Below are 26,238 nucleotides of genomic sequence, written 5' to 3'. Positions count from 1 at the left end.
CTGTGTTTCCATCAGCCTCATCACTAAAGCTCATGTTACCCTTCAGCAACAGCAAACTGCAAACATGCTATACTTTGCATTTTAAAAATTACACTAGAGATTTCATTTAACTTTACAGGGAATATTGTTGACATTTATTTTACTATAATAATCACAATAAATTCATGTTTTTAATGCTGAAGGGAAGAAATAGATGCATTCATCTTAAAATGATTACTGTATGTTAGTATTTTAAAGACATTCATTGAATAAAATCAAATATGGATTAATTGAAAACAACATGTGACCATGGCCAACAAAAGCAGTCATAAGTGTCAATTATTCATTCATTCATTTATTTTCTTGTTGGCTTATTACCTTTATTAATCCGGGGTCACCACAGCAGAATGAACCTCCAACTTATCCAGCACGGAACATCCACACTCACATTCACTCACACACACTCATACACTTTGGACAATTTAGCCTACCCAATTCACCTGTACCGCATGTCTTTGGACTGTGGGGGAAACCGGAGCCCCCGGAGGAAACCCACGCAAATGCAGAGAGAACATGCAAACTCCACACAGAAATGCCAACCGACCCAACCGAGGCTTAAACCAGCGACCTTCTTGCTGTGAGTTGACAGCACTACCTACTGCGCCATGGCGTCACACACAATGGATTGTGATATTTTATATATTTCCTTTCTATAAATTTGTTTATAAAAATCTGGTGCAGTAAAAAAACACATTTATAAACACTTGACAGATCTCAAAAATAGTAGTTTTATAGTAAAATATTAATTTGTTTTATATTATGAACTTTGGGAAAAAAATTTATTTTATTTTTTGTTTTTGACAACTGAATAACAAAATAAATGTTTAAGCAAAATATTGCTTTCTAAACTCCTCTGAAAATACAGCCTTGTTACTGTGTTGTCTAAAAATGAATATAAACGTCACCTATTTGTTATTCTATTATTGTTTTGTTTTTATTGTATTGTAATTGTTGTTATGTATTTTATTATATTACATATTTATGTAATTTATATTAATTTAACTATTTTTTTAACTCAAACATTATAAATTATCCAGGAAATTAAGTGTGTATTTTCAAGTCTCTTAAACTTTTGAATGGATGGTTTTGTGTTTTGGACCTTTTTTATGTGCTGTTATATAGTAAATAATATTTATTTAAATCTATTTAGGGAAAAAAAAACTTTTAAAGCATAAGGTTTACATTACATAACAATACTAAAGAACGCTAACAATTTATTTAGTCATAATTTCTAAAGGTTTCACTGATTTAAAGTAAAAAAGCTTCTCTTTGCTGTAAAGAAAGTTATAAAATATTGAGACATGAGATGGAAAGTCATTGGAATGAGATCATATAATAATCACACTATATTCATTGAATATGATGAAGTAATGAGTTATGACAAATGTTCACTCCTCTGCACTGGACCTTTCACTGCAGACGTTTTTTTGAATGGGCCAATTGTCATCATCTCTGCAATGATGAAGAAGCTCCAGTTGACCCTTCTGGATTACTCATTGATTTATTCTCATCAAACAACATGTTATTGTTGTCCTTTTCCGACCGAATTGGTGACTTTTTTGCAAGTGAATGTGCATCACCTCTCAAACAAAAAAAGGTTTTCCGTTGCCTTCCTCCACACATATATACACACAATGTTACAGCCCCACTGCTCCCTGGATTTCCACATTAAAAAGAGAACACCCTCATCGCAACCTGGCCAAAATAACAACACATTAGTTGTTCTGTTATACAGTACTTAACTTCACAGTCAATGTGTATCCCGAATGCATTTGTGGTTCAAAACAGAGCTAGCAATACTTGGCTCACAATTGATTGTAATATTTGACTGGTTGCTAGGCTAATGATCCAACACACTGAAGGAACATTTACACAGATTTTTTTTTAATGTAAGCAAACAAACACTATTAACCAAGTCGTCATGTTTGCATCTCATAATAATGCAGAGATCAAGTTAAAAGTATAAAGGGACAGTTCACCCAAAAGTCCAAATGTAGTCATTATGTAGTGGTTCAAAAACCATTATGAGTTTCTTTCTTCTGTAAAAATCTAAGAAGATATTCTGAAGAAAGCTGGAAATCTGTGACCACTGACGAAACCACTGACGGAAAAACAAGTACTATGGAATTTAATGGTTACCGATTCGGGGGGTCTTAATAAGTCGCTGTTACGATGTGTGGTCTATTGGATTTTCACTGTAGAATCATTTGTTTAAATGAGGAGTTAAATATTTGTCGTTTTCTTTAAAAGGTGGTCCACAGTGTAATTTTGATGCTTGGTTATGTTTCTAAGATGCAAAGCAATGTGTGATCATACTTCATTTGTAGAAAATATATCCTACTTTGATTATATACTCAGCTAACATAAAAACGCCCGCCCTCAAGAGGCTCTGATTGGTCCACTAAAATAATGTGCTGTGATTCGTGGATTGGCTCCACGTCACTCCTCTACAAGCATGCGCTTTTGCGCTGTGTAAACAGTCAAGTCAGAACAGCTGTTAGCAGCATTAGCTACCTTAATCAGACAGAAATGAAGAACACACAGCTAAACCTCACGCCTGCTCTCTATAATAACATCTGACAAGTGTCTTTCACATAAAATCGGAATAAGCATATGTAAGTAATATAATACGTTCACATATCTTTTGTGAGTTTATTATTTGAGATGTAGAACGCACAAAAAGCTATGTGAACAGAAAGCTAAAATGCCATCCAAGTTCTGTGGAAATTACAGGTGGTGGAGTCACGTAACCGGAAGCCCATGTGATCTCACTAGCCCAGATACATTTTTTTGTAGTCCCTAAATTCCTTCACTGTAGGCTTCATTCATTCATTCATTCATTCATTCAATTTCTTTTCAGCTTAGTCCCTTTATTAATCTGGGGTCCCTGTATTAATCCAGCATATGTTTTACACAGCGGATGCCCTTCCAGCTGCAAGCCGTCACTAGGAAACATCCATAGACACCCATTCACACTCATACACTATGGACAATTTAGGGTGTGTCAGAATCCATATTTGCTAATTTAAGGATGGGAAAATCAGCTTTGCGCCGTGGCGCATGGTCTAAAAGGGTTGAGCTTATTTTCTTAATGAGTTATAGGTGTGCTTTGAGAATAAACCAATCAGAGTCTCATCTCCCATTCCCTTAAAGAGCCAGTTGTGTCATGCCATAAGCGCATTTGCTATTTACAGAACGTAAAGTAAGTCGCAAAAATTGAGCATTTCACAAGCAAACAGTTAACAGTTGTTTTAACAGAAAACAGTTAAACAGAGCATCTGCTGCACAAAAATGAGAGATAATCGATCTACTTTCACTTTCGCTCTCGTGGATAGGGAAACCTTTATGCACAGACATCAATTAGTCTATAAATAACTAATTGTGTTTGTTAAGCACAAATATTTGTTTCAAAACTATTTCTAAATTCATTTCTAATTTCCAGCAAACAATACATGAACAATAATAACGAAGTGTGTTCTAAAACCTGAGTTATAAAACACATGCTGTGCCCCTTATGGTCTAAAACCTGCAGGTGGGCAAATCTAAGCATGTTTTTAATAAAAAACAAATATAAATATGGATATAATAAATAATACTGCTAATAATAATAACAACTTTATACAAAAGCAAATTGGTATAAATTAACTGAAAAAGCCTCCCGAGATGAAGAAGGCATAAAATAAGTGGTTTTTCATATTTATGTAGGCTAGAAAATAATATGTTGTAATAATTAAACCCTATATATTTATATCCTATATGTATTCTTATTATATCATATATATAGGCCTATCCTTAATATTTAAAATTTTTCATAGGTAAAGATATTTGCATATTGCTCTACATCTTGTGTGTAGGCTATTAAGCAGTGTGTAAGCAAGGCGCAACTCTGCGCTGGAGTTTAGACCGGGTTGGTTTTGGTCTAATGAAAAATCTATTATAGTTTCTCAAAATAGCAACGCGCCAGCAGTGCGCCTCAGAACGCCTTCCTGTTTAGACCAGAACGCCTATGGGCGCACATATAAGTGCAAATGCATTTGCTATTTAAAGAGCGTGGCGCAGCGCCCCACTGCCAGCTTCACAGAATTTCTACAAAGTGTGTTGTATACTGTAAACTTGCAGACTTTTTTGGTCACATCCATAACGCATGTTTATTTACATCGTTTAAAAAAACATGCTTTGAATTTTTACTGCAAATGTCACATTCATAACACTGGAATTGCTCACATACAATTTCTCAAGTCTTTATGATTATTAATAAAGTTGAATGTTTAAGGGCCTAGATTATATGATGAGCTCAGTGTCATCCCTCTTCAGAGTAAATCTGGAATAATATGTGTGTCATTGCTTTTTCTGTATGCCAAATTATGTTTCCTCAGAATCAACCAAGCTAGGGTTAAAAGATTGAAATCAACTGTTTCCTGAGTTATTTGCCATTTTATGTGTTAAATCTTTTAATGTAATTTTTTTTGTATGTAAGCTACCAGTTTTATATCAATAATACCTGTTTATGATCAGTTTGATTAGACGGCTGAGGAGTACGCTGCTCAGATTTTAAGAATTAACAGATTAATATAATAAAAGTCTTAAACATATATATATATATATATATATATATATATATATATATATATATATATATATATATATATATAAATTTTAGGATGAATCTGTGTCTATTTCTCCTCTTCATCATTGAAAACTTATAATTGTGAATTATTTAAATACATTTTAATAATTTTCAAAGTTAAATGAAATCTTAAGTGTAATATTTAGCATGAAAAGTATAGTGGCTGTCTGACTTTTGTATGTGACGCTTAAGTAATCATTAGAAGATATTGTTCAAAATTACACACAAACACATGGAAATTTTAAAGTCTATCTGTGATTTAAAAAATCAGGTTAAAAGCCCTATATGTATGACACAGTTGATGACATTATGTGAGAGTATAATTGTTGTTGTTTTGAGATTGTAAGCGGAGCAGCCTATGGACTCTACAAGAGTGTTAAAGCTGATTTCTGCTGATGAAACTGCAAACCATCTTCAGTAAACTTTTTTTAATTCAATCTCTGACTCTGGCTCTTCTTCATTTGACAGACTGGTCATTTTGGGTTAAAACTGTTGGTTCCCCTACATAATATTGGCCACAAGATTCATCTCCTAATTTAAGGTTCATGCACATACTAATTTTTCCCCTTCATTCCTTCTCTATTGCTTCTTAATTCCCCTTTTCTCCCTTTCTTAATCCCTCAGTCCCCTGCTTTGCTGATCCAAACACATGGATGGGAAAGAAGCATGAAAACAACCCACACTTGGTTTTAAATCTGGATTGTGATCCTTAACCCTTTATTACGCCAAGAACCATTTATGGTAACTGCATTGACATTGATTTTAATATAATGTTTTATAGTTTAAGTCATAAAAGTTCAAAGTTCTTGTAATAACCCCCAGTAGCACTCCAGGGTTTTTCCAAAGAGTATTTCAATGGATTTAAAGGGTTAACAGCACAGCCACAAAGAAATGATATTCCATAAAATTGTCTGTTTGCATCTGAATTATACACAGATATTCTGTTTGTGGCTGGATGTTTTTCGAGGATGTTTTTAGATTCTGTTGGGAACAGCGTTTTGAAAAGTGACTCACTCGTGCCATAGCTAGCCAGAGCCAAAAAACCTTTGACCTCTTCTGAGTCTCTTAAAAGATCTCAAATATTTTATCGAGCGTAGTTCACATTCTGCCACAGATAAAGCTTTCTCTGTCTCGAAAAGCAAGACGATCGAGACACACTGTATGAAACTGCACAAACTGTACCACAAGTGTGTATTCCTGGGGGCTAAATAACACTGTTTAAATCACTGAATGAATTAAGAATTCATTCCCATGACTTATTAATTAATGGTCACTAATTATAAACACGTTGAAAAATTATTCATTTGTGGCCATAAGTTAAGTTTGAGTTTCCTTATATCAATAAAGTCTGTCTGTTTGGAAGTGTGTGTATATAAATCAGAAGATACGGTGCAGCAATGCCTCTTTGAAGTGTGTTTGAAGATTTTTATGGGCAAAATAAAAATGTATAGCAACATCATTCAAAATTATATATTGTATGTTTTAGTTTCAACCATGAACTACACAAGTTTGTGTAAAGATTTTGACTTTCGGTCATAAAACTGCGGCACGTAAGGCTATGATTGATGGCAGAAGGTTTTAAATGAAGCTGCAGGTGTCTCGCTGGAATGACTGTAAGATGGAGAAAGTCTGTTTGATTTTCGGCCTGTGTGTGTGTGTGTGTGTGTGTGTGTTATGCTGGGAAAATCCCCTGCAACAAAACCCCTCCCCCGGTGTTCGACCTACCATGCCAGCCAAACAGAGACAAAAATGCACAACATTCTCACACAGACAAATACCAACACTTACTGGAGTTAGATTCACACACAGTTCCTAAATGTTCTGTGGTAATTATAAAAGGTTTATATTTGGTTGCTGACCGATTAGCGCAGTATTCCAGTTAAGCTAACGTATTTATTTATATACTTGCATGTTTTATCCAACAAAGGTTTAAGCAGGTAGGTGAAACATTTTTGACAGCATCACCCTTGTTCCTTGACAAAAATTAGTTTGCATTGTTCTATTGGCTTTTGAAAACTATCCTTGTGAACAACAAAAGTTCATTACATGCTTTGTTCATTATGTTAGATTATAAACTTAAGTCTTGGAAAGTGTAGTAGTGATTGGATGAGTTTGAACTGCATTTTTGCAAAACGTGAAATACGCTGCTGTGTGTACATTTCATTGCACATTTCAGATGACAAATCTACTAGAGGACGCTGTCTTACATTTGCAAATCAGAAATCCGCCACTATGGGTACATTAATACAGGGGCTTTTCATATCACCTGGACCAGTGAACAGCTGACCTAAACCCTTCACCAAATATAAAATATGTTTAAAAGTAATCTTGTTCTGAGAAAATTGTGATTTTCTTTTTATCTTTTTACTGCTTTTTACTGTTGTGCAAAAAACTGCATGAAAAGAATCCTTTATTATCATCAATTATATGTAACTGCAATTACTATTAGTGTGAAAAAAAAACAAAAGTCTTACCTAGTTTGACCTAAAAGCACTAAGCCAAGGTGTAACAGGTCTTGCTTTTAGGATTCAAATGAGATTTTTTCAATAAGTCATGAAAAATAAATTCATGACATATTTTTTTTTTTTTTTTTTTTTTGGACTAGTCTTAGCGGTTTCAGGAATTATTTTAGCCATTTAAGAAAACATTCACATTTTTCCTACAAAAAAAGCATCATTCCATGTAAATATATATTCTGTATCCTTTACATAAAAACACAACAAGTAGACAGTTGGCCATTGGGCTTCGTTGGTCTATTGATCAGTGTCAGTCCAGCTAGTTGGTTTGGTGTGTTCTACACATTGCCTTTTATCGGGTTAACATCAGATCGCATTAGCCTGACAAAGCACGTACTGTAAAATCAGTGTTGTGCATCAGCTGAAGAGAGTGCCCTGACTGGTTGTTCAGCAACAAATCAAATTGTAAGTGTGAAATAGGAACGTAAACAAATCAAGTCAAGAAAAAACACAAAGTAGCTGGCTGTAATTTTGCTACATTTCTAAAATATTGCCAAACAACAAGGATTATTAGATAATCAGACATGTTTGCAGGACTGAGGGCATACTCCGACTAGGTTTAGTTGCCTTGAACTGTGCCAAAGCACCATTGGCCCCCTCCCCTCTCCCCCAACAGCCTGCACTCACACTGCATTTTGCCTTCAGAACCGCAGCACACTTATGTCATTGATGATGCGACTGTTTAGTTTAACAGAAGAGAAGCGTTCTCGCTCAGCACAGTGGAGATTGCTTTAGTTATATTGTTTTGTATTATTTTTAGTCGTTTGGGATGCAGAGACACAGTCAAATATTTTGATGCTCAAAAATTATCATATAAGTCCTTGTGGTGCACATATTAGAAGGTTTGCTGAAGGTGTAGCTGATGTGCAGCGAGGTGTTTTTGTCTTTAATAAACTAGGACAGTTTGTGTTCATTAAAAAAGTAAAAATTCTTAATAAATCCATATGAAACAGTCATAAAAGTGAAGTCACATCTTCGCTTTCGGGCTCAGGCTCGCTTTGCACTCACACTACAAGCATACTGTACCAAAGCGCAATCGAACCACGCTCTGGCACAACTCTTTACACCTGGCCAGGGCTGGCCCAACTGAACCATGTTAGGGTGTGGAGCACTCACACTTGTCAAAAGAACCAGGAAACGCACCTGGGCATAATTCGAATTGCATAGTGTGAGTGCACCCTGAATCCCTCCGTGGTGACAGTTACTGTGATAGTGGTATCGCCTATCAGAAGTCCTGAATTTCTATTGTGAACTAGACTGACTGCCCTCTGCAGGTTGAAAGACACGTCCACTTATGCAGGCGCAGAACGCACATTGTCCTTTCAGTCGGCTGTTGTCCAGTTGTGTACTCATGGCCGGCTTTTTATTCCAGACCGAACTAGACAAGGTGACAACACAATTAGGTTTTGTTGTTGCTAGTTGTTTGGTGTCGACTAGGTGTGGTACCGTCCAATAGACAACACTAAGTGTCAGGAATATCTTATTTAAGCTTTGTTACAACTTATTTGCATGTTTCTAAAACAAAAGCAAGTATTACAACACATGTCCTTTTTTACAGCTGTGCTAGCATTGAGTACAGATTTCCATCTGTTTTTTATTGTTGTTATGTGCACGTATTTAAACTGATTGTAAAATATTTATGCACGTTTTTAAATTGAATGGTACAGTATATTCAGGTATGTTTAAGTATATCCAGTACTTTGTTACACAATATCCCATAATCAATTTACATAAAACAGCCATAGTTTAATACAAAAACATCTTACTTTATCCGGATTTGAATGTCTGCGTGTATGTTTCCATTAGATCTGGCTATAGTTTTCCTCCAGCACGTGCTCCCGGGTATTAGGTGATCTGAGAGGATGGATGACAAGTGCTTTTCCTCGCTCCATCAGCAGCCCTGCTTCCATCGCTTCTCAGGTTCCTGCACTGTGTGGAATGTGGCTTTGTCCCACTGTAAAATGAAAAATGATTTTAGCACAGTAACTGAGAAGCTTTCTGACTAATAATCTTGAAAGTCAAACCAAACATGTTTTGTCTCGTCTGCAGCCACAGATGTGATAAGAGGTTTAATGCTTCATAGTATTTCTCACATTCAACATAATATAGCACTATATTTTATGGTACTAAATTTGTTACTGCTACACTACAGTTTTCTAATTACGCTCAGATCAAAAGTACCAATCCTAACTATGAAATCTCTATAAATTGTGGTTTTTACAATATTAATTAATGGATGTTTCTGCTGGCAAGGTGAAATGTCAGAGCAGAAAAAAGCAAACACACAAACATATATTTGACCCTAGACCACAAAACTTTTTTATTGAGATATATACAGTACAATGATTAAAACAGGGTGATGCAGTAGGTAGTGCTGTTGCCTCACAGCAAGAAGGTTTTTGGTTCGAGCCTTGGCTGGGTCAGTTGGCGTTTCTTTGTGGAGTTTTTATGTTCTCCCTGCTTTCGCGTTTCCTCCGGGTGCTCCGGTTTTCCCCACAGTCCAAAGACATGCGTACAGGTGAACCGGGTGGGCTAAATTGTCTGTAGTGTATGAGTGTGAATGAGTGTGTATGGGTGGTGCCCAAAGATGGGTTGCGGCTGGAAGAGCATCCGCTGCATAAAACATATGCTAAATAAGTTGGCCATTTATTCCGCTGTGGTGACCGTAGATTAATAAAGAGACTAAGCCGAAAAGAAAATAAATGAATAAATGATTAGGATTTCCGTTGATGTAGTTTCTGTTAGGATAAAACAATTATTGGTTGAAAAACAGCTATTTAAAATCTGGAATCTGAGGATTTAAAATATTTTTTTAATTATAATTCAAGGAATCATTTGTTTACTTTATTTAAAGGTTTGTGTTGTTAATCTTTATTTTTTTCATTTTGGAGATTTGCACCCACTGCATGCCTGAGGAAGCTTAAAAGGCCTGGGTGTGGCCAACTGGAGGAGGGCCCGCTGGGAGCACATGGTCTTTAGACCTTTCCTTCAGTCTGTTTGGTGGCCAAAATTGTTTGATTTTGTTTATTTAATATTAGTTTTGTGTTCAGATTAACTCTACAATAAACCAACAAATGAAGCCTTGTCATTCCATGTAGTATTTTTAAGTAAACGTCTAAACCCCTCAGCAGACCCAAGATGTGACTAATATGGAATTTGGACTAGGGATAGCAGCAAAAATAGTCTAAACACCCCGCTCTGGATTCATATGGATTGAGTTTGAAAGGCTAGGCCTGAGCATGCTTCAAGATTGGTATGTAGAATTTCAATTGTAACTGCAAGAAGTCAGTATTCTGGATTGAAGAAATCCTTCATTCATTCATTCATTTTCTTGTCGGCTTAGTCCCTTTATTAATCCGGTGTCACCACAGCGGAATGGACCACCAACTTATCCGGCACATTTTTAAAAAGCAATTGCCCTTCCAGCCACAACCCATCTCTGGGAAACATCCACACACACACACACTATGGACAATTTAGCCTACGCAATTCACCTGTACCACATGTCTTTGGACTGTGGGGGAAATCAGAGCACCCTGAGGAAACCCACGTGAACACAGGGAGAACATACAAACTCCTCACAGAAACGCCATCTGAGCCGAGATTTGAACAAGTGACCCACCGACCTTCTTGCTGTGAGGCAACAGCACTATCTACTGCGCCACTGCATCGCCGATTAAAGAAATCAAAATGCTGAAAAAAATCAGCTTCAAAGAGGTCTAAATTAAGTTCTTATCAATTCCCATGACTAATTAGAAATTTAGTGTTTTGATGTACTTACAGTAGGAAATTTACAAACTATCCTACTGGAACATGATCTTTACTTGAGAATGCTCAATAATTTGACCACAAATTTGCCACAAATAGATTCATGCAACTTAAGACTGGCTTTTTGGTCCACAAAACATTTATAATTTTTAAAGAATCAGTATTTAACAAGTTAATAAAAAGTTATTAAAGACACTTTTAAAACAGAAATCAATGTCCAATAATGGAAACTGAAACTGTGAATTAATAAAACTGCATCATGAGATAATGATTGAATCAGATGACATTTAAGGTTCCCATTGGGTCACACTGTATTTTGATGGTCCGTTTGTTAAATTTAAGTTACATTGCATCTACATGCCAACCAGGCCCAGATTGGCTAATCGGGAGTACAGGGAGAATTCCCGGTGGGCCGGTCTGTTTTTTGGCCGCGAGGGCCGGTTTCCCTAGCTCCAAAATCTATTTACTTGTATTAAATGTATTTACTTATTTACTTGACCACAGCCTTTTTATTCAATATTTTACCGCAGCTCTGCTCTTTTTATATATGTGTATAAATTGTGGTCCAGTGGTTAGCACATTAGGTTACGACGAAGCTGACCCGGGTTCGATCCTCGTCTAAGTAATTTCATTTTTTTCATATTTATTGTTAAGACATATAATACTGTTAGGGTTGTTGAACATTTGAAGTTCTAAAACAGCTGTTTTCTCAAAAAAAAAGACGTGATAGTGTCATTAGAAACTTATTTGGAAATGACCTTATTTTAATATAGTCAGTCATGAACTGAGGTGGGCTGGTCAGGAAACTCCAGGGCTGAAAAGGAGTCCCACTCCGGCCCTGATGCCAACTAATTTTCATTAGATTAAATGTAGACTGTTAGGTTGGGGTTAGGGTTGGGATTAGTGTAAGTTGACATGTACTTGCTCAGTTTTTTATAGTCAAGGAGCAGTATCAGCAGATATTAAGCAGACAGTCTTCTTATACTTAAATGAACCTTTCAAAATAAAGTGTTTCCATACATTGTAGCAATGAAAATTGTGTATTAATCTTTAGATAATATTTTTAGAGTAAATATTAACTTCAGCATTTACTAGTACATTACTCAAATCAAATAATACATACTAACATTAAAACTATCTAATTAACCTGAGTTAACTATCTCTGAACTCGATTTATTCACTAAACATTGACAATTAATAAACCTTGTATCAAATATTTCATTTATATATTAATTAAACACTAATTAAATATTATAATTGATATACTGTACAGTATTGCCATTTCTTTCAGTTGTGTAGGTCAAAGCTTGGCAGAAGGCTAGACGTGCCGTCTTGCAACCTGTCTTTATTTTAAGCCGTCTACGTCGACCCAGTTACAGTGTATTGTTATGCATTTCCCACAATTGTGACGTGGATAAAATCTAATGCTCGACTGACACAATAGAAAACATTTCAAACTATACTCTGAAAACCATTGTAAAACATCTGCAATCATTACGTCTGGTGCCTTTAACTAAATGAAAACATTAAATGATGTTTAGGACAGAGAACTCTTTAAAGGCATTTGAATGCTCTCTTTTACGTACAGTATACTTTAACCAATTTCTCAGAAAAACATCCATTTAGATTTTTTTATATACTTTCTATGGGATCCTATAAAATACAATTATCTAGTTTGTTGGTTTGGTCTTAAATTAGCCAGTATGAAAAGCAAATTTGAACTATTCTTATCGTTTATAGTGAAAACAAATAAATGCATTTGGAGAAAATATAATATAAAATTTGAAAAAACAGGACAAATAAAAGAGGCTATATAAATTGGTCAATAATAAGTGGATTGTTGTAAAGGTTGTAGAGCAACACACAAAATAAAATGCTCATAGCAGTGTGTGTTCACTTTACTGGGTACTGTACGTGATTCATGATCGTTTGACATCCTTTACCTCAATGACCTTTGACCTTGTTTACTACCAACTACAGTGGTGCGAAACTAACGAGGATGTGCGTTCTTCATCTTTTCTCCTGTGTGCGTGTGTGTGTGTATGTGTGGGAGGGGGACTTCCACACTGTGTGGTATTAATATCCTCATGCCTCCATGCCTGCAGGGTTACTCCTCTGCCAGGAAACACATGACCTCAGCACACCTCCTGAAGAGCCTCCACCTTACACTCATGCATACTGTACACACATGGACACACATACAGTAGCAAATACTGTCTTACGTGCCTGCCGTTCCACACCTCAGATCTGAGGCTCTCAGTCTGGCTTGGATGATGATGATGATGATGGCCACTGTAAAATATTTAAAAAGTTGTAGGTCAGTACAAGCACTCCAACACTTCTGATCAAAATCAGGTATACAGTAAGTGTAGTGAGAGACAGCACTAAGTAGACTTCCAGATGACTTACAGGTGCATACTGTTGTACTTCCTCCTGTGAGGACGTCATCTGCCACTTTTCATTCTGTCCTTCCTGTTTGCACAACAACTTCCTGTGAGCTGTCCTGTTCTGCTGATGGATAGCCTAGTTCTAGTGTGCTGCCGCATGGTTTGTCCTATTTAGAGGACTATCAGCCGTTTAGAATGCTTCTCAGAAGCCTGTAATATTATTATTTTCAATTAAAAAGCCCATTATTTTACAAAATTTATTATGGATAATGATAATGGTGGCAACAGTAAAACATCTACGGACATTTTTAGCTATTTCTGCACAGGATTTTGTACCAAAAAAATCTGTGGTTTTATGTGGAATGATTTGGGGAGTAGCATAACTAAAAACTTAATTCATGAAATAAAAGATTATACCTTTAATAACTTTTATTTATTTTTTACAATGCAAATCCAATTAGATTCACTTAATTGGTAAAAAAAGCAAGTCTCTCATATAATATATCTACCAAAAGACAGAAAACATTACTTTACAAACTGTACTGTAAATAATTCATATGAACATTTCCATATTTGTTAATAATAATAATAATAATAATAATACTGCAATTAATTAATAAACTGAATGAATGTAAATTTACACAAGTAAATAAATAGACTCGATGGGCTTAAAAAAAATAATAATAATTTGCAGATTTCGTGTGGGCCTAATAATATGTAAATATGTCTTTATTTAGCTTCCTGCACTTTTTCGCCATCTCTACCTGAAGTTTAGTTCAGCTGATATTTGGATACTGTGCCTTTAAGACTTCAATAAATGTAAATTAAAACACTGTATTCCTAGGGCTACACAATTGATAATTTCTGCATATGGTAATGTGTGCATCTGCAATAGTCACATTGAAGGATAAGTAATGTCAAGTTACACAGTTCAGAAAACATGAGATTTGTTTATTTATGAGTTTAACCACAATGAAGTGAAAGTTTATCATTTGCTTGTGACAGTAAAAGTATTTTGAAGGAGGTTTACAGAATTTAGACACAATGAATTATACTATTTAAAAAAAAAGATGCATTTTATTACATTATTTTTAAAGCTATGTGTAATGCGGGGAGTGACACTGACAACAGAGGTGAGGATCCACATGCAGGTTTATTAGCGAGGTCAGGCCAGCAATGGTCAACACAGGGGCAAACAGACGTATACAAGCAGTCCAGAATCGTAGTCAATAGGCAGGCAGATTGTCAGAGGCAGGCAGCACACAGGATTAAACAAATAAACAAGGCAAGGATAAAAAACACAGTAAAGCAAGACAAAGGAAATGTGTTGTAATGTCACTAGAACAGATAACAAGACTCAGCGACTGGAGAGAGTGTATGTGCTTCTTAAATAGTGTGTGTAATCAGTCCTTGACAATCCTCCGGTGCTGCGTGTGCAATCAGGCAGGATGAGGAACATGTGTGTGTGTGAGAGGAGAGCATGTAAAGGGTTGTAGTCCAAAAATGGCAGATTTGTAGTCCGTTAGTAATACTGCATGTTTTCCAGCGGTCTATGGAGTTCAGATCGCTGGTGATCGTGACACTATGCAGCTGTATTTTACATTTGAGAATACAATATCTGTACATGAATGCTGTTTAACTCCCCAGAAAAAAAGTGTCCTTGAGCTCTGGAAAGGCGCTATATAAATAACAATTATTATTAAAACCATAAAGCACTTTTTATTTTGTTCTTTGCTATTGTATTTAATCGATGCTTGCAAATTATTTATTTTTGCACAATTCACTCCCAACAATCAATTAAAAAAATAATGAATTCTTTCCAAATGGAGCCATTCAAGTCATCAGATCAAATTGTATTTATATTACAATATATTTTGCAGAATATCACAATATTGAAATGTCTAATTTTTCCAATATCGTGCAGCTCTAATTTTAATCAAGGGTTTACCTTTGATTAGAATCAACTATCTATGTTCTCTGACCAGCAACAAACTGGTCTAAAAAAATCTCTAAACCACATAAAGCTGGACTAGCAAGGAAATTTATGTTGGTTTGAGCTGGTCCTGGGATGATATGAACATATCAGTTCTGTAAAGAAGAAATGAGAGAGTAATAGGAAATCCACTGATCTGGAGAGTGAGTTAAAGTAGCTGGCGTCAGGGCAGGGTTCACTCTGAGGTTTCCAGCAGCAGGGAAGGGCTCTCTTGAAGCCTTCAAGCTTGAAGGCAGGGCTCTCTCTGAGGCTTTTCACGGTATGGCCGCAGAGCTCTCTCACACTCAAAGACAAAGCAAATTGTATGTGAAAACAATGCTAGCTGTCTGACCGTCTCAGGGAGGGTGGGCAGAGGAGCCTTGACTGGCCTGGTTTAGTACTGAGACGACCCTGAGATGGCCATACAATAGTCTTCAATAGAGCAAAATACAGCACAATGCAATACAACACATAATCTCTAGACATCTTAGATATGGGTCTAAAAAAAAGCACAATTCAAAAATAAAATGGAATAGAAATGCTCTCATTGCACACATCCTTTTCAAGCTTGTGTTCTTGATGTTGCTTTGGTTGAGCTTCCCCTGCTTGAACATTTTTATATTCAAGATCAGGCCTTGATCAAATAACTGAAGGTTCTAGTCTGTTCATTGGAAATAGGTTCACTTTCCTGTTTAGTTCCACACCTGATAATATAAATAAACCAGGTCATTAAACTTATCAAGATTACCTAAATCATTCAATACCCAATTATTTTCAATCATATTCCTACAGGTTCAATTCAATTCATGTTTATTTCTATAGTGCTATTAATATGTAGATTGTGTCAAAGCAGCTTAACATAGAAGTCCAAGTACATTGAAACTGTGTCAGTCCAGTTTTCAGAGTTGAAGTTCAGTTTAGTTAGTTGTATATTTGTTAGGTTATAAACAATGTTAGGTCAGTGTATTTTAATTTTCACTGCTGAAAGTCCAAATACTGAAAAGAAAATCCATATATGTACATTTCCACAAGCCCCGAACCAAGCAAGTCAGTAGCGAAAACAAAACTTCACCAATTGACGAATGTGAAGGAAAACAAACTCGAGAGAAACCAGGCTCAGTTGGACACGACTAATTCTCCTCTGGCCAAAGTGTAGAGCTTCCTGTGCTGAGCTGCAGTACAGGCACCGGAGGCTGAAGAACACTGGACGTCCATCGTGGAGAAACTGCAGGTGTGAGTAGGTCCCCAAACTCTCCCTATTGGTGTCCTAATCTGTAGAATTTAGCTCCAACTGTTATTATTCAGAACATACCTGAATCAGTAATCAAGGTCTTCAGGTTTCCACAAATCACCCAAAGCACAAAAATGTTCGATCATGAATTTAGTTTAAGCTAGAATAGAGATTAGCTTAAAGCCTCATCGTTCAAAACATACTTAAACCAAGTTTCCAAAAGCCTTGCTTCAAGAGGTTCAATGTCCTGCATAGTTTACCTCCAATCATTTACATGCATGATTCAGATAATCAATGTCTTCAAGACTCCTTAAAAGTTTTATTCACCAAAGATGTCTTCCAACCCCCAGAAGTCCACTTTCTTGCAGGATTTAGCTCAAACCTTCATTAATCAGTACATACCTGAACCAAAACTTTTACTCCCCAAGGATGTTCAGCCCTGCACCTAGAGGTCTACTTCCCAGCAGAGATTAACTTCAATCATCATTAATCATATCTGATTAAAAGGCAATTAATTTCTTCATGATGCCACAAAACTACCAGTCCTCAAAGATGTCCAATCAAGCTCCTATGGATTCACTTTTTGGCAACAGCAGAATTTTTATCTAGTCTGTACAAACTATTATGCCTTTAGTTTTCCAGTAACTCTAAAACTTTTAATAGTGTGTTTGTTTGATTAGATTTTTGCATTTTTCTTTCTTCATACAAAACCACTATTATAACTGAGGGTGGATTGAGGATTAACCTAAAGTTGTAATATCCCAGTTTTTTACGTGGCCATTCAACCTGTAATTGCTTGTCAACTGCTGGCTAAATTTGAGGTCCTTGTGGTAAAAAGCAGACTCTGTGGTTTTGTGTTTCTGCTATCTGCCTTATGGTTTTCTTTAAGGTGGCTTAAAACTAAAGTTGAAGTCTCTACAACCATTGCAAAAAGTCTAACATCAGCCGATTTCTGGCACTCCACCAACCATTATGCCTGCTGCTGTTTTTCCCATCATCCTTTGCACCTTACCGTCCTGAGATTAATAATGTAGTATTCACATCTCACGTTCAATTGCAAAGAACTGCTCAGAATACCATGGTTTGACAACAGGTAGCAAAAGCATGCCTGAGCCAACCTATCTTCTCCCTGTTGCTTACGCTCCAAATCCCACTTTCCTTCTCCTCTCCCTCACTCGTCTTCTTGTCATCCAACAATAACACAACATGCTGGCTTCCTGCATGTTGGAGGAACAATGGGAGGATAACTTTGATGGCGTGTGCGAATTTGCAGGAGTGCTTTTATCTCAGCCTGTAATCTCCTGGAACGCAGTGAGAAGGGTCTGTGTTTCTGAAATAACTAGAACATTCGTTTTGAGATTCATTTATCAATGAAGTAAATTACCAAGAATTTTTTTAAAGTGTAATTCTTCTTAACAGAAGTGAAACAAGAAGAGATGTAGACATAAAAATCACCCTGACCAATCACTTGTGCACCACTGCTGACTGCAACAGCTACCTCAGGTCATTTTAGTTAAAGAGCACCTATTTTACCCCTTTTACAAGATTTCAGATAAGTCTTTTGTGCCTCCAGAATGTGTCTGTAAAGTTTCAGCTCAAAACACCCATCAGATTATTTGATATACCTTTTAAGAATACCAAGATTTTCTGATCTAAACGCAATGTGGCTGTATTTGTGGCCTGTAACTTTAATGCTAGTTCTCCCTCCCCACCATTTCCACATGCCTGTCAGAGTGTGCCTCAATCTCCATCTTGGCTGTGTAAGAGAAACAGCACAGTGACAGACATAAAGGAAGCAGATCTCATGTAACGTTTTTGAGAAATACTACAGTAAAAACTTGTCCTGTTTTGTGGATATGATTTTATGTGTTACTACGGAGACATGTTAATATGGGGCTGTCAATCAATTCGGTGGGCGAGGAAACCACACTCCTGTCACGTTGCGGTGGGCCACAAAATGGGAGTGATTTGGATCCTATTTTAATGTTAAAAATTAAAAAAAGAGACTTTTTGTGTTTCTATCACACCAATATAACTGCGGACACACTATACCTACACACATTTCTGTCCAAACAGCTTACTAAAGATGATTTTCATAGGTGCCCTTTAATGGTAAATTGTCCTGAGCCCATTAAACTCCTAGTGTTCAGAAATATGGCATACACCAGGGGTCTCAAACTCGCGGCCCGCGGGCCATTTGCGGCCCTCAGTGCAATATTTTGTGGCCCGCGCCGACCGCTGTACACTGACAGAATCAGCGGAGCGGGGAGAGAGAGCGCTTCCAGCTCCGCTGATTCTATCCGTACACAGCGGTCACTGGCATTCCCCGCCCGCCGTGTAAACACAGGAGCGGGGATGCCGGTGACGTCACCACGCACCCCGCCCCTTTGTTAGACGCTGTGACGGGCGGGAAGAACCAAGGTAAGCTGTTCCCGCCCCTGCCTGCCACTCAGCTACATCCTGCATCTTACAGGGCTCGAAATTGCGACCATTTTGGTCGCATATGCGCCCGAAAATTAATCTATGCGACCTCATTATATATTTGGGCGCATTAGTGCGACTGCTGATAATGGTTGTAGTGCGACCTGTTTTGATTTTTTGTAAAAACATGCTGAATCGCTCTTCCCTGCCGCTATATTGGTTCATATTAGCTGTCAATCACTCAAGGCTTTCCGCTGTCAGATGACAGGGAAGGAGCTTTTATGACCACGGGAAATGCAAACGGCTGAAGAGTAAAAACTTAAAGCACACAGGTTTGCAAACCCCACCTAAAATTGAGGTTCAGATGAGAGCGATCATGACACGTCACGTGGTGAATAATGATCCACCAGCTGAGATCAATCGAGTACGCGCTTCTTGGAGAAGGTGCCCGAATCTCGATGCGTCGCATTCACTGCGTGTTCAGCGCAAATTTCCGCTAAAAGTCAAATCTAATACTGTACATATCATCGCCAAAGAAGCTCGCCTTTACTAAATTTACACTGAAACTGCGTCTCATAACAAACAGCGGTATTCCGCCGGTGGTCATCGCAAGAATCTTGCTCTGCCTGCTCATAAATTGGGTCGGCTGACTCGCCAGCTTTTCCACTAACACAGAAAAATGAAGATCATCTCAGACTGAACCTTTAAATTGACACAAACTGAAACCAAATCTTTTAAAGTGATAGAAGTGAGACTTTACTTTCTTTCTTTTGTCTATTCTTTTTTGAGGTGTATATTATTTTTATTTTTTTATTTATTTACTGATGACTGCTTTGCAGCTTTCATTATTGAATTGAATGATTTATTATAATCTTTTGTTTGTTTTGTAGCAGAAATATTATTTATTAAATTGACATGCATATAAAAACAGCAGTACAAAATAAATATTTCTTACTGCAATGCTTCATTTTTGTTTGATGCAAACTATACATTTATTTTTCATAAAGTAACAGACTTTTTATAGCAGATAACCTACATTCATGCACATTCAAGGCAGTATCATAATGAGAAATGTAATTCATTTTTACTATTATTGTCATTTTCATCATCATTAATATTCTTTAATTATTAGACATTCATTTTGGAATAATTGCACACAAATATCAATGTCTTCGCAGCATTAGTTAGATAGTTGTTTCTGGTTTTTGTCAATCCTATTGATGTTGTTTTAAAATACAATAAATCCCTTAAAAAGCAATTTGCAGCGGTGCTCAATCATTTTTGGTGGATGCTCCTAAATTTTTTCTGGTGCTCCTAAATTTATTTTGGTGCTCCTAAATATTTGAAGTTGGGAGCACCGGTGCTACCAAGTAAAAAAGTTAATTTCGAGCCCTGTCTTATATATATTATAGGTAGATACAGACTGGTACAGACTGATGTGACTGGAGTGGGGTGAATGGAAGTTTTGAGTGAGTTCCCCCACTTTTTTCCCTAGGACTAGGTCTTTTTGGGAGCACATATTTGTGTGAGAAGTTATTCTCCACCTTGAACTTCAATAAGTCAAAGTACAGGTCTAGACTTAATGATGATCATCTTCAAGCCATACTGAGGGTCTCAACTGCTTCCGCTCTAAAGCCAAATGTGGTTCAGATTTGTGAGAAGAAGCGCTGTCAAGTCTCTGGCAGTAAGGAGTAGGCAAAAGATGCCATGTTCAGAAGAACTGTTCATAATCTTCACTCAATGTTCTATTAATGTTCAGGACACTTCATGTTCAGAAGAAATAATTAAAACTGTTAATAATGGCATTTGAGGAATTTTTTTTGTGAAATCCCTTATGCGGCCCAGCCTCACCCAGACTTTGCCTCCTGCGGCCCCCAGGTAAATTGAGTTTGAGACCCCTGGCATACACACAAAGGATGATCTACGGGTCGTTTAACTGTCGTTCTTGTCTGACAAAATGGGCTTCTTTCTCATTATGAGCCACAACCTGGCAAACATGTCTTGACAACGGGAAACACTTAACACAATGTACTACCACTTTAAAAACAGAGGTTGCACACCTTGTCAGACAGAAAATACATATTAAGATGCACAACCACTTAGATTTATGAGGCAAAATAAGAATAATCCTGTCAGGATCTACTGCAGCAATGCACTTCTTTATCAACCTGCCCTATCTGACAAATGGGAAAATCTAAAAGTAAGTAGACAAAGCAAATATAAAAGCGTATTTAACATATTACTGATAGCTAAACAAATCTAGAGGGTAAAAGAGTAAAAAAAAATGTTATACTTTTTAAACGGGAGGAAGGTAACTTTTTACATCCAATTTATTGTCAATCCATATTCCTGCCGTCTTTCACAAAAGCCTCAAACCCATTAAATCCCCCCCAAAAGACCTCCAGTTAAAAGCACAATCTGTAATTTTGGCAGCCGGTAGCCGGTTAATGGAAGTAAAAATCACACTTCCTGAGAAAGCTTAGTGCACTTTCCTGCTTATAATCAAAAGTGTGTGAGACTCATCATGAATTATGTCAACAGTTAAAGATACTACAACTCTGGGTCAGTTTAGTCAACTGTAGTTGTATGTAAAGCAACACATACACACACACACACACACACACACACACACGCGTTTAAGAGCAGTCTATCTTTGTCATCTCAAAGCTGGAGTCTTAAACAGCAGACAATGGTGGACTTCAATTCACACAGTCCTTCTGATGTGTCAGACATAAACTCTCTCTCTCTCTTCCTCTCACTCTCCGTCTCCCTCTCCCTCAATGCTTCCATTTATTCCATTAGACACAGGGTATTCCCTGGGTCATCATTGTGTTGGTATCCAGGTTGCCAATGGCAACAGTCCCATCGTTTCACCCACACTCTGACACCATGTCTTTTGTCCAAACATCTGACTGAGAGACATAGAAAAGAAACAGTGAAGCAGCGAGTGGGCAGAGGAGAGAGTGTGAAATTAGTCACGCAAATGCCACCGAGCACAAGTGTGCCCCCTGTTGGTGGAGCAGACAGAGCAGGTCTGTGGGAGGACTGTGAGTGAAACGGATTGTGAGGAGAATCTGCAGGTGGACACATTCTCACACAGTGCCAAAATTCCTCAGCCAATCGCATCTCTTTCTCACTTACTGACTCGATTTCTTGTACTTTTGCATTCCACAAGGAATAATCTGAAATTCAGTCAATAAATGATTTAATTCTATTAATTAATAAACAGAAATTCAATCCTTAGTTTTAGTTAAGTATCATGGATGAATGATGAATGAAACTGTTTGAGCATTAATACCTCTTATATGGCAGGAATATGAAAAAAAAATGTTGCTGAAACTGTGGTCACTGAGGATTTATAAACTGTAAGTAAATGGCACTTTGAGAGTCAAAAGTCATGAACTTGCTCTGGACCATTTGCTTAGACTATAGTTTAAACCGACCATAAAAACAAAATAAATAAATAAAAAAAAGTCAACAACATGCTCATAAATAGTTATTAGGTAAGTGGTTGGGTTTAAGTATTAGGTAGGATTAGGGATGTAAAATAAGTTCCTAGAGAATATGTAATACAAGTTCATACATTAATAATAGGAATGCAACAAACCACTTTTTATTAATGAGAATTAGAAAGATCTTAGCAATGTCTCAGAAGGTCTCACAAAATGGTTTCAGGTTTGACCAGAAATCAATGTCTGAAATCAACAGTGTAAAAATGGCATTGAATTATCTGAATCATTTACACAAAATTTCCACTTGGAAATAAAATCACCTGATGTCAAATCTTTCATTAGACCACCTGTACTTGTGAAGGTGATATACACTAATCGGTCACTTTATTAGGTACAGTACACCGGTCCAAATGCTCGTTAGCTCAAATTACTATTCAGCCAATCACATGGCAGCAACTCAATGCACTTAGACATGTAAACATGGTCACGACGATCTGCTGCAGTTCAAAGGGAACTTCAGAATGGGGAGGAATGGTGATTAAGTGACTTTGAATGTGCCAGCCGGGCTGGTATGAGTATTTCAGAAACTGCTGATCTATTGAGATTTTCACGGATTCACGGAGAATTTGCAGTCAACAACATGAAAGCATGGATCCATATTGCTTGTATCAATGCCTGAACGCTGGTGGTGTATTGTTGTGGGGGTTATTTTCTTGACACACATTGCACGCATTAGTACCAATTGAGCATTGGGTCAACACCACAGCCTACCCGAGTATTGTTGTTGATCATGTCCTTCCTTTTATGACCACAGTTTACTCATCTTCTCCCAACTTCCAGCAGGATACCGCACCATGTCATAAAGCGCAAATAATCTCAGACTGGTTTCTTGAACATGACAATGAGTTCACTGTACTCCGATGGCCCCCACAGTCACCAGAAACTGTAGATTCGCATCATGGATGTGCATCTGACATATCTGCAGCAACTGCATGATGCTATCATGTCAATAGAGACTCTCTGAGAAATAATTCCAGTACCTTGTTAAATCTATGGCACAAAGGCAATTTTGAGAACAAAGGGAGTCCTCTTTAAAAAATCCCTCTTTATATGAATTATGTTTCCAGATTTCTAACAACCTCTGCATGTCTAAGATCCAGCACCAGCTCTAGCTTTCTGTCTCTCTCTCCCCTTCTCTCCTTTCTTTCTCTCTTGAACAGAGGAAACTGCAATACAATGATAACGGTTGTGAACACAATAGACCATAGGAGCACATTCACACCGGCTGGCCAAGTTTAGCTCAGAAAGGTCAGCACACACAGACCTCTATTCCATTATTCTCAACATCATCCTTTAGTGGACGGCAGTCAGCTAATAAGAGCGGAGCGTGTCTTTTTTAGGACAAGGAGGAAAGCCTGCATGACGTGAGCGCTTTGTAGCCTGGGAGAGTTCTGGTCCGTATTCCTACAGGGTTTTATTTTTTGTCAAACTGATGTTGAATCATCACGATACATCTAAAACTACCGCAAAAAAAAAAGTTTTTTCATACTGCATCATCAATTGGCATTGTTGGAGTCACAGAATGTAAACACTGCCTGAATCAAATTAAATTAACATATTTTGGCAATTATTGCTGCTGAATTTGGAATATTGTTAGCATATTTTGACGGTACTTTTTGGTCGGAACAAAACAAAAAACATTTAAAGTCGATTTAAAACAAATCAAGCAGAAAAAAGAAAAAAAATCTAAATGTAAATAATCTAAAAGTAACAAAAAATATTTGTAGACAAACTAAATCAGGGTTTTCAGAGCAAGAATCTTTACAGCATACATGTTTGTTTTTATAATTTCTGGACAGCTAGGTGAAATATTAGGCTAATAACTTTATAATTAACACATGCTCACCCTTTCCTGCTTAATGAGTCCTTTTCTACATGATTTAGTAGATTCTCCACATTATTTTAATGGTTTAAACAGCGTAAACAGGCAGAACAATGTATTCAGTAGTATGAATATTGCCAGTTTCGCCATGCAGGCAACTGACCAAATCACGATGTAAGTGCAAACCCTCTATAATCACAAAAATCTAACTTGCAGCAATCAGTTGTTATGTTTCTGAAAATCCAGCGTGGGGGAAAAAGCATTGGGCCCACAGGATTTGGCCACATATTTTCCACTTGAGACACGTTTTATGAACCATAAAACATTTATTAAGTCATAAGGAAAAATCTGCAGTCATGTCATCCTCACCAACAGCTGTTTAATTAACTTTCTTGCAGATCTGCCATCCTGTAGTATGACTCTAGTGTGAGAGATCATCAGTTATATATATCTGAATAAAAGTATATATAAATGCAAAATTAACATCCCATTTTAGTATATCCTCTTCACAATTAGATGCTATCAGCAATACCTTGCTTTAAAACAATAATAATAAAATATAATATATGTAATTTTAGGTTTATAAGAGGTTACTTATCAAATAAGGCTGCAAAAATGTGTCTCAAGAGTTCACACTTAGCTGATGATTGATAATAAAGTATGTTTGGCATGCTGTCCCAGGAGAGAGCCCTGAACTCAGAAGATCCTTAACCTTGGGGCTCCTTTCCATTTCATGAGGAGAGAGAAGAGTCTGAGCTAGGTCTCGAGAGCTCCCCTGAATTCATTTGCTCTGCCTTTTCCTTGATTACTAGGGGTTGCCAGGGTAGAATGAACCATCAACTATACCAGCATATGGCTATGGGGTGAATGCCTAGTACTAAAACACTTACATACTGCGCCAATGTGGTTTTCCCTTCACTTTTACGGCATGTCTTTAGACTGTGGGAGGACCCGGAAAAAACCCACGCAAGCACGAAGAAAACATGTAAACTCCACACAGAAACGCCAGTTGGCCCAGCCAGAACTCGAACCAATGACCTTCTTGCTGTGAGGTGACAGTGCTAACCACTGAGCCACCATGCCACCCTGTTCTGGATTAATCTAAGAAAGAAAGGGAGGAGTAGGGGTGAATGGGAGGACTCTTCAAAGCGAAGATGACTAACGTAAGAATATCTGTGTTTATGTGCGTTTGGATTCGTCTGATTGATAAATCATATAATAGCTAATGCGGGACCGGCCGTGGTCAATCATAAGCATGTGATCCTCTCGAAATTAGTTTATGAATAAACTTCACTTAAATTCTACGATGCCCTCTCATATGATTTTGTTTGTCTGATAAGTCGGTCTAACACAACATCTACAATTTTAAAACCTCTGGAATGATTACGTAAACAAGCGCTTAAAAGTTTAGATAGAAAACTGTTTTCATCACTGAACTATTTTAAAAACCCATAACCTGCTTAGTTGGGAAAACATCATTAGGTTTGAAAATGGCTTATGCATGGTTTAGCTCCTCCCCTTCTATCAGACTTTCCAGTGTAAATCTGTAGAAAACAGAGTGACTCAGGTTCAGCTAGAACTGATTGCATTATTCCATTTAGACAAACATCTTTTGCTCAAGCTTGTTTTTTTTTAAAGCATCACATCAATTCAATTCATGTTTATTTCTATAGCGCTTTTACAAAATAGAGTGTGCCAAAGTAGCTTAACATGGAAGATTTTAGTAAATTGAAACTGTCAGTCCAGTTTTCAGTGTTGAACTTCAGTTTAGTTCAATGCAGTGTGGTTTAATTTTCACTGGCAAAAGCCCAAATACTAAAGGGAAAATATATCGATGCTCAGCTCCACAAGTCCCGAACCTTGTAAGCCAGTGGCGACACCAGCGAGGAACAAACTTCAATTGACGAAAGTAAAATTTGATCAGAGGAATTTGATACCGCAGA

General features: G+C 37.1%; 1 long non-coding RNA gene across 1 annotated transcript in view; it reads right to left on the bottom strand.

Annotated features, from left to right (window-relative positions):
• Nucleotides 1–7,264: 7,264 nt before the first annotated feature.
• The window catches only part of LOC141381191 (uncharacterized), a 35,369-nt gene continuing 16,395 nt past the window's right edge, over nt 7,265–26,238 (bottom strand). Inside the window, exons 2-4 of the long non-coding RNA XR_012400965.1 lie at nt 13,360–13,422; nt 13,173–13,242; nt 7,265–9,136 (exon numbers count right to left, since the gene is read on the bottom strand). This is a non-coding gene — a long non-coding RNA (uncharacterized lncRNA). The remainder of the gene's footprint in view (nt 9,137–13,172; nt 13,243–13,359; nt 13,423–26,238) is intronic.

Source organism: Danio rerio, chromosome 3 (genome assembly GCF_049306965.1).
Source record: "Danio rerio strain Tuebingen ecotype United States chromosome 3, GRCz12tu, whole genome shotgun sequence".
Classification (NCBI taxonomy): domain Eukaryota; kingdom Metazoa; phylum Chordata; class Actinopteri; order Cypriniformes; family Danionidae; genus Danio; species Danio rerio.
Note: the sequence above shows the minus strand (reverse complement) of the source record. Positions and strands in the feature narration are given on the sequence as shown.